Source organism: Monodon monoceros, unplaced genomic scaffold (assembly GCF_005190385.1).
Source record: "Monodon monoceros isolate NGI ecotype Baffin Bay Population unplaced genomic scaffold, NGI_Narwhal_1 Super_Scaffold_3, whole genome shotgun sequence".
In the NCBI taxonomy this organism is placed as follows: domain Eukaryota; kingdom Metazoa; phylum Chordata; class Mammalia; order Artiodactyla; family Monodontidae; genus Monodon; species Monodon monoceros.
In genome coordinates, this window is record NW_021703780.1 from 22,859,013 (window position 1) to 22,872,906 (window position 13,894).

The window sequence follows — 13,894 nt, forward strand, 5'->3', positions numbered from 1 at the left end:
CCCAGTCTGTGATATTTTAGGGCAGCCCTAGCTAATACACTGTGTTTAAATCTAAAGAATCAGGGCATGAAGACAGCATGTCCAAGGCAAAAAAACAAAACAAAACAAAAAAACCACAACCAACCAACCAAACAGAGCCTAGGAGATGAAGAAGATTATTTCAGTTTGTTAGTTATATGGCCTGCTCATTTTTTTGTGGAGAACCTCCTACATAGATTTCTGAGGTTTTATTTTATATTTTCCTCCTCCCTAAGTTAAACGAGTTAAGCAGCTGTTCACTGGGCTGATCATCTTCTAGCAGAAAACAGACAGTTAGCTCAGGATCCCTAACCCTTAGGACTAAGGTTTGAGATCAGTCTAAGTTGCTTAATTTTATTTAGCTCTGCGGCCAAAAACTTCATTCTTGACTCTAATCAAATAGAAGACAGATATAATGAGAAAAGCATGGATTCCAGAATCAGATAGACCTGAGTTTGAAATTGAACTTTGTCACTTACTCTGTTACTGTGAATATTATTGAACCTATTTCCTCATCTTCAAAGAGCTGATCATAACACATATTTGACAGGATTGCTGGGCTGATTAAATGACAGCATGTCTGGAAACTCTTGGAATGTAGTAGACTTCCAATAATGCTAACTAGATGATAAAGAGGGTAAGTAGATGTTCATGAATTAGTACAAACGTGCTAATAGCATAGCTGGACCTCACTTTCAGTTCTGCTCTGTGTGTAATATTTTAAGCAGGATTTTTGCAAATGTGATTCACTTGCTTCAAAATCACTTGGAGTGCTTGTTAAAAACACACATTTCTGGGCCTTTCACCAAAATAGAATTAAAACCTCTGGGGATGAGTCCCAAGAAACTGTGTTTTAACTAGTTCCCTAGGTGATTTAAATGTCTACTAAGCTTGGGAATCATTGCATTATAGGATCATTCCATTTTTTAAATTGCAGAATTAAAGTTCAGTTTTTAGTGGGGCCAATATATGTATTCCCTTTGGGACTAAAGCCCTTCCTTGAAGACTGAGAGCGTATAAGCAAATGTAAATTACTGTTATTATAATTTAGTAATATTTGGAAAATCATATATAAAAGAGATAACATAATGCTGAGTTTCCTAGAATCACTAATAAATTACATGGGAATTCAGAAAAAAGCACTGAGAGTTGGTACAGTTTTGTTGCCCCCCCCCCAATTAAAAAATAGAGGACAGGGAACTTCAGCAAAGATGAAAAACAGAAGGTCATTTTCTTTCTGTTTCCGTAAAGAGACCCACCACCTTTTCCTTAGGAGTGAGAATTTTTGTAGTCACAGCTGCTTTTGAATGAGTGGATCAGAATTCACAGTAATACTGAATACGGTGGAGAATTAGTAGTAATGAGGGTTTACTGAAGAATTTGGCTTCTTAGGGAGAGGGCAAAAGCCAAGGCCCCACTGGGACTCGAACCCAGGATCGCCTGTTTACAAGACAGGTGCTTTAACCAACTAAGCCATGGAGCCCACACATAAGCCTGACTTTGTTCTAGATCTGTCCTTACTGTGAGATTAAATATTCCTGACATAGTTTTTGTGATTCAGTGCAGCTTATTGTGAGAAAAGAGACAAACTCCAAGAAGACGTTTTGCTTACTTAGATGCGCTGCAGAGCTAATACAAGCGGGAAAAGTTTGGGCAGCTTGAATGTTGGGACCAATAGCACTTCAATCAGTCGAAGGATATAACCATCAGTAAAAGTCGAGGCTACTCACTTTTTCCAATTAGGATAAAGTCTTCTAAAAGCAAAATTTGCTGTTACTGCACCTCGTCTTCTGTAACTAAGATTCTTCATTCCAATAAACTAAGTGAGGAACTCTAAATATGGAACTCCACTAGAAGACTCTTAGACAGCAGGGCTAGGGCACCTAGTGTCCCTACACGTCACTTGCACTTAGCAAGCAGTGACTTGGAGGGGAAGAATCGGGAGCGGAGAAGAGGGGGCTGGGAGTGTAGAGTTCAGCTACACAGTCAGTCACATCGCTCTCAAAACCCTAAAACACCAATGTCAAGGTCGCTGTAAAGACTCCGATCAGAAAACCACAGGGGTAGAGCCTCTTGGAGTGGGGGACGGGGAGAGGCGGAATGGTCCCCTGCTGGCCACAAGGTGTTCCCTGGATCCAGGTACAATCCTCCTTAGGTGAAGAGCCTTACGGTTCCAGAGAACCACCCGTTGACCACTCCCTGCCCACCAAGCGCCTGATTTCCAGTGCAATAGGTCGTCAGCTCGCAAAGAGGGCGACACCTTCTTCCTTCTAACCCGGTTCCTTCACCCCGCGATGACTCGCTCTTTCCCCCCCGTCGCATCCCCCGCAGGGACGAGCAGAGAGCTAGGTCTGAGGGCGGTCCCCTGATCGCGACTGCGGGCCACCTGAACGCCCAGAAGGTTTTACGGGGAGCTGACTGGGGGGATCGTGGTAGGATAAAGCAGGTGACGCTCGCAGATGCGCCTCTGATATTCCCAGGGGTAGGAATCGAAGCTCCTATTTTGTACAAAGAAAGCACAGAACTTTCTTAATATTTTTTGGAAATGAGAAAAACGTTTGATTAAAACGTTTGGAGGTAGTGTGGGAGCCTTCTAGGATGCAGCATTAAGTCTCTAATTTCTAGAAACATGGGTTCAAATCCCACCGCCACATCCCAGCCCCCTCAGGTCGGCAAGTGGAACCCCAGTAAACAAGCTCTTCCTTAAAAGCTAATGGAAAATTCACACTTCGGGGAATTAGTTTAGGTGAGAAGAGTTCTTTCACCGAGGGCAAGAACCTAAGGGTGTGGGAAACTCTCCTAATCCAGTCCTTTCCTCTTTCCAGTTTGTGAGTTTCTCAGAGACATCCAAACTACAGAACTACAATGAAATAATATTTTCTACCTAACAGACTGGTGAACAAACAAAAATTGTTTGTGGTAGCGTTGCCTATTAGTACTTGAAGACATTGTATGAGCTTCCTGTGGCTTCTGTAACAAATTACCAGAGCTCAGTGGCTTAAAACAACAGAAATTTATTTTCCCACAGTTCTAGAGGCCAGAAGTCCAAAAAGTCAGTATCACTGGGCAGAAATCAAGGTGTTGACAGGGTCATACTCCCTGTTGAGGCCACAGGGGAGAATTTGTCCTTGCCTCTTCCAGCTTCTGGTGGCAGCCAGCCTTCCTTGCTTTGTAGTTGCATTACTCCTATCTTTGCCTCTGTATTCACATTGTCTTCCCCTGTTCTGTCTCTGTACTCTCCCTATGCCTCTCTAGGACACTTGCAATGGCATTTAAGCTCCACCTGGATAATGAAGGATAAAGTCCCCATTTTGAGATCCTTAACTTAATCTCTTCTGCAAAGACTCCACCTTTTGTTTTTTGGTGGGTTTTTTTTTTGGCCGTATAAGGTAATATTTACAGCTTCCAGGAATGAGGATGGAGATATCTTTTGGAAGACCATTTTTTAGTCTACCCTACAATATTAACATATTGATTCCTCCACCCACAAGCAAGAGATTAACTGGTTATAACTTCAGTTTATTTCTCTGTAAAATGGGAATAATAATATGAACTTTCTTATATATTACTGAGAATATAATATGACAATGTAAAGAACTATAACAATATCTGGGGCTTAGTAAGAACTAAATGGCTGTTAATTCTCATTGTCACAGGAATGCTCTGTGCTGGCCAGGGTGTCAAGGAAACAGGCCCTTCCTTGGCTCTATAAGAGGATAAATTAGTAACATTTAGGGAAGACTAAGACAGGAACCACTGAAATTACCATCACACATATGATTTGATTTAGCAATTGCACTTTTAGAAAGTTCTCTAGTACACACCCTTACAAAACGCAGATATTATTTATTTCAACATTGTTTATATTGTTAAATGTGGCTGGTTAAATTTAAGATATATCCATAACATGGAATACTTTTGAGACAAAAGAAAAAGAAAAGAAGTTCTTTCTATGTTGATATGAAAACCACAGCAAAATACGAGAAGTAATAAAGGCAAGATGCAGTAGAATAGGTCTGAAAAGTGCAAAATGTGAGGAAAATAATAGACTTCTCCTGGCTTGCATGCAAAAAGTATACCTTTAAGGTAACTCCAGGCTCTAACATGTTTGTGTGAGGAACCAGAATCCAGTGCTGGGGGGAAATGAAGTGGAATGAGGGTAGACTTTCACTGTATATCTATTTTAGTAATTTTGAACCATGTGGAAGTTTTACTTATTTCTTTACGAACATTTAAAAAACATTCAAAAGAATTCCCTTAGATACTAAATCGCGTTCTTTGATACAAACAATTGGCAGTCAGACTTTTTTTGTTTTTCCCTTAATTACCCCTGAAGTTGGAAGAAAATGTTTTCCTAACCTCAAGCAATTTCTTCAAAGAAGCGGGTTTGATAACAAGGCTGGCAGCGGTGGGATTCGAACCCACGCCCCCGAAAAGACTGGAGCCTTAATCCAGCGCCTTAGACCGCTCGGCCACGCTACCACATGAGCAAACGCTTTAAAGCTCTCCTTAACATTTTAAAAGACACAAGTCTGTTCTCTTGCGTGTTACTTTTTTTTTCTAGAGCATTTGCCACCACCACCACCACCACACCCCCCACCCCGCCCCAGACAACTGTCATCCCACTACCAATAAAATCTGCAAATAGATTCCTACTTCGGGAGACACATTTTTGCCTCCTATGCTATGTTTGTGATACTCGAAAGTAAAGGGAGAAGCAGCCAATGCATAATATCCTTCAAACGAAGAAAATCAGTAGTTACAAAAAATGATTAGAAATCACCACCGCCGATGCAGCACCGGAACTCTGAGGACGCAGAGATCAGGAGTCTCCAATTTGTCAACTGCGTTTGGGGGTCAGCAGCGGGAAGTTACTTTTAATGTCCTCATCTAGAAAAAGGAAGCTCCCCTTCCCACTCACTCGGAACTTGAGTCAGGGTTTGTATGTCTGTGTGTGGTTTCTTATTGAAGGAAACAACTGCGCAAGCAGACCTACTTTTTGCTGAATGTGATCATGGCCTTAATTTACAAAGTTCAGGGAGGGAATTAGTTTGCTTTTGGTGCGGGGTGTCTCATCCTCTCCAGGCCCAGAGAGGACGCGTTCTACCTGCTCCAACCCCACCAACACGAACTGGGCGAGTCCCTTGGTCTTTTTTCCCCGGCTCACCCTCTCGCTGACCGGCCTGATCCATTACATGCTGCACCGTTTAAGTGAGCCCTAGTGCCACTGTTTCACATCAACTGCATAGCCACAAGCCCACTGGCAAGTCACTTAAACTTACTGGGTCTTACTTTTCTCATACGTAAACTGGAGACAATAATAAGACTTGCCTAAAGTGATAGATAGGTAGATAGATAGGTAGGTAAGTAGATAGATAGATAGATAGATGGTCAATACATGTAAGATACATATAAATTGCTTAAAAGAGTACCTTGCCCATAATAAGCACTTAATACAGCTTGCTATCATCATTTGTATCACTTACTAGTATTCATTGAACAACTTTTTTGTGTGTGTCAAGTGTTCAGTCTTTTAAATAATACTGTGAAATATTATCCCATTTTACAGATAATGAAGTTTTTAAAATTGACATATTCCCAAGAAAACCAAGTGAATTATTTTTCCTAACTTAATAGATGGCATATACAAGATTTACACTTCAGTCCTACAGTTTCCATTTTGGGACCGTTTCTACTTTGCCAGATTGAAATCCAGTATATTCTTTCTCCATTCTCAATCATCTCAGCTCATCTCTTCCACCTTATCTCGCCTCTGTTTACATTATTCTGGACTTCTAGCCAGAAGAGAAGGGCCTTCAGGTCATGGTCATGGTCGTGATCAAAGACATCGATTGTAAGAGGAACATTGGCAGGCAAGGAAGTTCCAGAGCTAGATAAGGAGACAGCAGCTTCGCCCTCAGCAGAGCTAAACATTTTTGTGTGTCCTTCATTGTTGCAGTCTGGAAATCTTCACGCCTGTGGACCCAGCTCAGGCCCCTCGTATCTGTATGTCACTTTCTACACATGTTGTGAAGTGGGGCAGTGTGAAATCTAATGAAGTCTAATGTCTCCCAGCAGTAAGTGGTGTTTAAGGCATAATGGAAAAAAAATTCACCATGTGGCATATTTAATCAAGGATAAAATCCTGAAATACTTTTGGTCAATCATTGTGACATACTCGGAGCAACGGTAAACATATGCCCTAGCACATACTCTTATTTTTCACTCTATTCAAAAAATATAACTTCCTAGAAAGTTTGTATAAACGTGAAGGAGAATCGATAGTTCTAACGAAAATAAGAGAAGCCAGTGCCTTCTTAGCGCAGTAGGCAGCGCGTCAGTCTCATAATCTGAAGGTCCTGAGTTCGAGCCTCAGAGAAGGCAAGAGTTTTGTCACTCCTACAGACTCTCGTTTGAGAAAGAAACAGGGTAGTAAACAAAATTATCCCACTAATCGAGCTCTGCGGTGTGAAATGTAGGTACTAGGACTAACTCCCAGTCAGTCAATCTGATGTGATTATACATGGGGCTGTAGTCCTTCAAGAAATTCAGCAGGTTTCTTTGGTACCAGTTTCCTTTGGCAGCAAGACAGTTTTTCAATACGTTGACTACAGTGCACACCCATACCATAAATCTGTATTAACTATTTGCTGCCCTAGAAAATTAGCAAAAACTTACCACCTTAAAATAGCAAAATTTATTATTTATCAGTTCTGGAGGTCAGAAGTCTGAAATGGGCCTTAAGGGGCTAAAATCAAGGTGTGGCGGAGCTGCCTTCTTTCTAGAGGCCCTGGAGAGAAATCATTGCTTTTTTCCAGCTTGTAGATGATGCCCCTATTCCCTGGCTCATGTTCACATCACTCTGACCTCTGCTTCTGTTGTCTCATCTCCTTCTCTTACTCTGACCCCCCTACCACCCTCTTATAAGGACCTTATGATTACATTGAACCAATCCAAATAGCCAAGATAATCTCCCCATCTTGAGATTCTTAACTTAATCACATCCCTTTTGCCTTGCAAGATAGCATATTCACAAGTTTTAGAGATTAGGAAAAGGACATCTTAGTTTACCTGCTGGTCCCCAAAGATTCACACCCATCCCACATGGAAAAATATTAACCCCATTCCAAGTTCCCCCCAAGTCTTAACTCATTTTCAGCATCAACACATCTAAATTTCGTCAGTTCAAAAATTGCAAATATCATCACCTAAATTTGGAATGAGTGAGGCTCTGTGTATAATCAATTCTGGGCACAATTTTTACTTTATTGATTGCTTATTTATGTGCTAGATATCCTTCTAAAATATTTTATGTGTATTTACCCCTTAAGTCCTCCCATTAACTCTATTAGGTAGTCCTATTACTATTTCCGTTTCACACAGGAGCACAGTGATGACCATTGAGATAAAGCAATTTGCCAGAGGTCCCTTAGCTAATAAGTGGAGCAGCTGAGGTTTGAATACAGGCAGTGTGAACTAGTTCAATAAAGCCCTAATCAAAATGAATGGAGGTGGGATCCAGGCATTGTTGGGAGTCAGTTTTCTGATTATTCAATATTGCTACTCATGGTTCTTAGAGTAATAATAATAGCCACTTTGTAACTATTTCTCATTAAAAAGTTAAAAAATAATTTTTTACATTTGCCAGTGATTTTACCAAAGGACAGGATGACACTCTTTTGTTACTATGCCTCCACCCTATACTCTCCCCATATTCTTTCATTGCTTTATTTTTCTCTGCAGACTTCATCAGTATCTTATATGCTTACTTATTTTACACACTCATTTCTTTATTTTCCGTGTCACCCCCCCCCCCACCAGAATGTAAGATACATAAGAGTAGTGCTTTTTGTTAGCTTTGTTCACTGCTGTATTTCCTGCCCTTAGAAATATGCCTGGGGTGGTTACCAGAGGCAGGGATTGGGGGTGGCGGGCAAAATGAGTGAGGGTGGTTAAAGGTACAAACTTCCACTTATGAGATAAATAAGTCCTGAAGTTGTAATGCACAGGTTGGTGACTATAGTTAATGATACTGAATTGTATATTTAAAAGTTGCTAAGAGAGTAGATCTTAAAAGTTCCCATAACATGGGGAAAAAAATGTAACTGAAAATAAAAGGAAAGAAAGAAAGACAGAAATATGCCTGGTACATAAAAGACCAGCAGTTTACGCTGTTGAATTAATTGATGAATGAATGGGAGACAAAAAGACACAGAAGTTCCATAAATCTTTAGGGCTGAAACTCAATTGCTTTAGATATCTGGCAGAATTGTCCAACTTGCTCTTTTCTCACAGCAACTTTGTCCTAGCTATAGAATGTTTGTGTTTAGGACATTTTTCCTTCCAGTTGATCATCATTCCTGAAGTATTCTAGTGTTTTCCTTAAGAGAAGTAACATGGGAATATACTGTTCAAAATGGCAAGCATGCCCCTGCAAACATCCTAATTTTCCTTTATAGCTAGTAGTGGATTCATTGTTCGTTAATTTATCTTATTTAATGAAATCAATTTTAGAGCTGGAGATTGTTAGACTCTAGAGAGATTATACATATCTTCCTGTTTGGGTACTTTAAACTGTAACACATTGTAGGTGCTCAGAAACACTTTACCACAGTTCAATGCAAAACCTATTTGAAAAGTGATTGAGGTAAAGTCACACGCAGTATTCTTTGGAGGTGGTTTGCATTTGAATTGTTATCTCCCTAAGAATCTACTTCTCTTCAGAAGTAAGGAATCTGAGCAAATTGCAGTCGAATAACTTGTAATGTATCTGATTGAGTTCTAGCGCTGTAAGTTTGGTGAGAATTTGTGGGGGATTAGTAGGAAGACACAATTAACTCGCCAATATAAAATAAATTTTCAGGAAGAGTTGACTTCTGGGTAAAACTCAAGGCCCTACTGGGAGTCGAACCCAGGATCTCCTGTTTACGAGACAGGCGCTTTAACCAACTAAGCCATAGAGCCACCTGAAAGGTGAGGGGACAGCCGAATCTACCCCATTTTACTTCGATTGGGTGAAAAAAATGACTTTACACTGTCTAGTGTTAATCTGTTGCCTTTAGAAAATATGCCAACTCCAGGGAGATGCTTCACTTCCTCAGAACGCGCTAGAGACAGAAAAATACGAAAGGAAAAGTAATAGGTAGGTGTAGCGTTAGACAAAGGATTTTTCTGTTATCCCAAGGAAAAGCGTTACAGAAAGTCGAGGCTAGGAAATAAGTGGTAAAGGTTTTTACAAGGAAATATGCCTTTTAAAAACTATATGTAATTTTAAAAAAACCTTCAAGGATTTGCATGAAATAACTGGCCATATGTGACAAAGTAACTCATTTGAGGTACCTGAAGGTGCCGGATTGGTGAGAGGAGGAACGTGCATCTCTCGGGTGGAGCCGAGGAGGCTGGGCGTTAAGGCCATCTTCCTTCAGCTACAGGTGTCAGCCCGTTTAGTTTCCCTCCAAATCCCGTGCTGTCATTCTCAAGAGCACGGTCAAGATCTGTTGTAACAACCTTCCACCTGGAGCCTCTCAGGAGGGGTGTGGAGGTGGGAGTGCGGACAGGGAGCCATGAACCTCTGCAGCTTCCGCCTCAGGAAATTTGGTGAGCATCTGAAAAAATCCAACCAGGAAAAAGGCTATTTACTTCAGTTCCCCCCAATTTTTGTCCTCCTCTGTTCCTCTCGGACTAGGTTTTCACACTCAGGTACTTCTGAAAATCAGTTCGTAGAAGAGGTAACGCCTTCTCCCCTCTAACTCGGTCCCTGCACCCCACGGTGACCCACCTTCCCCGCACCTCCCAGTCGCATCCCCTCGGGGACGAGCAGAGAGCAAAGCTGGAGGGCTCTGGACCACTTCGCGGCTGCGCGCCCCCAGAAGACCCCGCGTGGGTGGGGGAAGGGCCATGGGAGTCGGGATGAGTCCCAGTTCCCGCCCTGCCCCAGGACAGGCGGGAACTGGGATCACTGAGGTGATGCGGGCAGGGAGGCCGGGACGGGAGAGGGGAGACCCGAGGACCAGTCCAGACTGCGTTCGCAGGGTCAGAACCCGCAGGACCCGGGTGGGTACGAAGACGCGCATCACGCATCCCAGCCCTGAACTTTGGGAATTCAGGCCATAAAAACATATTCAGCAAAAAAGTGGGTCTATCGCACAGATGTTTCTTTCCATAGTCTTTTACAACAGGGTCTTTATTAAAAGGTCTGGGCTCGAATTCCAGGTGGTTAGGGATGCGGGGGCAGAGAGTGGAGTGGGGAGGGGAGTTCGTCTGCTTTCCGGTTGCGGACAAGAAATATAACTTCTCTCCGCCGACGCCTAAACTCAGCCGGCAAATCTGAGACTCATCTCAGGGTCGTCACAGTTCCAAAGCCAGGTCGGCCATGGTGATTTTCAAACGTTTTCTCAATGGTTGATTTTTCTAGACTCTAATGGATTTATTTTGTCTACCTCCTCGTTCTCATGAGAGACCGCACCAGAGGCGAAACTCGGGGGTGCTGGGTCCGGGTTGGACGGACAGAGGGGCGACCACCCGAAACCGAATTTTGCTCTTTCTCGGTAGCTGGGAAGATTCATTACAGCGCAGAGAATCAGGGAGGATGGAGCACCTGATATTTGGTGCGTGGGAATCTAGGAATAGTCTGAACATACAATTTTAACTCTAATTTTGCCTGCTTGAAGGACGTGAACTCCCGACGAGTGTCTGTTGAAAGGGAGTGGAGAAGGTAATATACACAAAGTTCACACTGAATTTACTTTCCTTATATGTCTTCTGAGCATTAGAAATAGCTGTAATTTGCTTTTTTTCCCCATGTACATAGAGGTAAATTGCCTAAGCGATCCAAAGCGTTGGGGGAGGGCGCTAGTCTCTTGGGATACAGAGATTCAAACTCACCCCTGCCAATCATTTTTCTACAGACCTTTCCATAAAGGGGAGAGAGCCCTTCCAGTCGCTTTTTTGGGAGTTGATAATTTGGCAGAGACGTGTTCAGGGAAGAACTTTGTCTTTACCATAATAAATTAAGGTTCAGTTAAAAAAAAAAAAAAGCTTTCCCCATATTTCCCCTCATTTTTCAGATCTTTCGTCAAGACTTGCAGTCCAAAAGGATAGACTTTTCTTTTTGTAAAAAGATTTTATGTTGTATATGTAACATTTTGGCAAGTTCGAAACCTGAAAAAGTATCAAACAGACCCTCCTTACCCCTCACCACCGTGCCCCCGCCCCCTGCTCCCCAGTCTCCCCCCTCATCTCCACCTCCCAGAGAGGGAGCCTTACAGCCTTACAGACACACATACTCATTTCTGTGTTTCCTTCCAAGGACAAGTGCATGCATATAGCATTAACTCACTTTTTACTCAATGAGAGTATCAAACACACTCTTGTGCACCTTAATTGCTTCTAATATCTTGGAGTGATTCCACAGAGAAACATAAAGAACAGGATTTTTGCTAAAGACAGGCCAAGGTAGAGGACTAGTAGGGAAGAGGGCTCAGAGAAACCTGACTAAAGTTTGGTCATAAAGGAAGTCTGTCAGATAATACACCTTGAGTTTGGACCCAGGTGGAAACCACAAAGGTCAGAGACTGAGGATACAGAAAACCAAGGGGCTGAATTGTCCATGTCAGCCCTGGGGTCCTAGGAACACCTAATGGCTGAGCGGGGGAGGCACTGTAGCCGTGGTCATGCAGAAGACATGGTAGCCACGTGGAATACTAGAGAGATTTTCCTCATTCATCCTTTGTCAAAATTTCAATACCTTCTGCTGCTTCTCCATTCCCTAGAGCAGTGGTCTTCAAATTTTAGCCTGTACTAGTATCACCTGAAGGCTTTTTAAAACACAGATTGCTGTTCCCACCCACACCCTGGCATCCCCACCCTCCCCAACCCTCATTTATGATTCAGTAAGTCTGAAAGTGATCTAAAAACTGCATTTCTAACAAGTTCTCAAGGGATGCTGTTGGCTGCTGGTCAGGGGGCCATGCTTTGAGAATCAATTCCCTAGAGATAGAAGGCAAGAAAGAGAAAATGTTGACTGAGTGAGGACCTCTACTGGGGATTGCTCTGAATAATGAGTTGTTCATGCAGGGTAGTAGATGGTCTCCATGGCCTGATTCAGATGTGCTTGAAGGATTGTCCATCCATCCCTACCTGCTCTGAGTGTTGGCTCCTAATGGCCCATAGCTGCCCCTTTTTCAGAGTATTACCTTCAGCTGCCATATTCTTCAGAGAATTTCCTTCAGCCAAAGGGAGCTGTCTCACATCGGTTATGCCCCTGGGGCTCGAGGGTGAGCCCATAGCTAAAGATTGACAGACATGAGTTACAAAAGGCCATCTCTCTTCCTTCAAGATGGAAATTATTATAGTGCAATTTACCTGAAGCTAAATTCCATCAGAAATTGCATTCTTACTTCTCTCTTTACCCTGCCCTATTCTGCTTCACTGATTCTCTCTTCTGAGACCACTCTCTCAGTAAATTATATGTACCTGACTGCTAGTCACAGCTTCTGTTTTCTGAGACCCGAAGCCAAGTCAAAGAGTATTCACGAGACCACAGAGCAAGATTCAATGTGCTGGCTATGGGAGGGACTTTGGCTACTCTTTATCAGATTTGGGGAATCCAGCTTCCAGAACTAACACAGGCACTCTCAAAGTCCAACAACCACCAGCGTCCATGCAGTCTACAGGGAAGATACTACATCTATGCAATAACTGTCATGGGGGAGACAGTACTGGGGCCTTACTTCCAGGGATGGGCTGCTTAACAAACTGGGAGTAGGATGATTAGAGAAGGTCTGAGTACTGGTTCTCTGAGCTTTAGAACATCCCTGTCCTGTCCAGGGGCTCTCCTCAAAGGTTTTGTGATTAGCGGAGCCTTAGTGATTTTAGATGCCTACTAGGTGGTTTGTTGGGGTAGTAGATTTATGCAACAACACTAGTCTTAGATTCAATTAGCTCAAGTCTATCTAATTTAAATGATAAATTGTGGCAACCTCTGGTTCGAGGAAAAAATTTGCAGCAATAGTAGTGCCAGTAATGATGATGATGATCACCATGATAGCCACTGTAAAGATTCAAAAATAAACAAACAAAAAAAAAAAAACTGCGGGGTTTCCCTGGTGGCGCAGTGGTTAAGAATCTGCCTGCCAATTCAGGGGACACGGGTTCGATTCCTGGTCCGGGAAGATCCCACATGCCACGGAGCAACTAAGCCCGGACGCCACAACTACTGGGCCTGTACTCTAGAGCCCGCAAGCCACAACTATTGAGCCCGTGAGCTATAACTACTGAAGCCCACGAGCCTAGAGTCCGTGCCCTGAAACAAGAGAAGCCCGCGCACCGCAATGAAGAATACTGGCCGCAATTAGAGAAAGCCCGCACACAGCAACGAAGACCAAATGCAGCCAAAAATTAAAAAAAAAAAAAAATCTGCCATCAATTTAATTAAATTATTTATTTGGTCGTGCTGCGCGGCTTGTAGGATCTTAGTTCTCCAACCAGGGATTGAGACCGGGAATTGAACCCAGGGCCACAACACTGAAAGCCTGGAATCTTAATCAGTCGACCTCCAGGGAACTCCCTCATAGTAAAGTTTTAACTGCTATAACAGACTAGCACTCCTGAGACCCTCCTGGGCAGTCTGACCCTCCCAGAATGTTCTGCCTGTGACTTTCCTTGGGGACTAAAGTCTGTTACATGAATTGGTGAGGAAGGGAGAAGTGGAAAGCTGTATCCCTTGATCTTCTCTTTATAAAGACTTTATCACCATCATCAATCTGCAACATTCTGATTAGGACTGCTGCTTCCACACCTGCCCCTCACCTGCACTCACCTCCCAGTGCAAGGAAATTTGTTTTTCATTTCTCTGTTCTTGGCTCTCCCCAGAACA

The 13,894-nt window shown here is 42.8% G+C and overlaps 4 non-coding genes across 4 annotated transcripts; 1 reads left to right on the forward strand and 3 right to left on the reverse strand.

Moving 5' to 3' along the window:
- Positions 1 to 1,427: 1,427 nt before the first annotated feature.
- On the reverse strand, positions 1,428 to 1,501 carry TRNAT-UGU. The gene has a single exon. It is a non-coding gene; the product is annotated as a tRNA-Thr (tRNA).
- Positions 1,502 to 4,418: 2,917 nt separating this feature from the next.
- Positions 4,419 to 4,500, reverse strand: TRNAL-AAG. The gene has a single exon. It is a non-coding gene; the product is annotated as a tRNA-Leu (tRNA).
- Positions 4,501 to 6,329: 1,829 nt separating this feature from the next.
- TRNAM-CAU lies at positions 6,330 to 6,402 on the forward strand. The gene has a single exon. It is a non-coding gene; the product is annotated as a tRNA-Met (tRNA).
- Positions 6,403 to 8,908: 2,506 nt separating this feature from the next.
- Positions 8,909 to 8,982, reverse strand: TRNAT-CGU. The gene has a single exon. It is a non-coding gene; the product is annotated as a tRNA-Thr (tRNA).
- Positions 8,983 to 13,894: the final 4,912 nt, after the last annotated feature.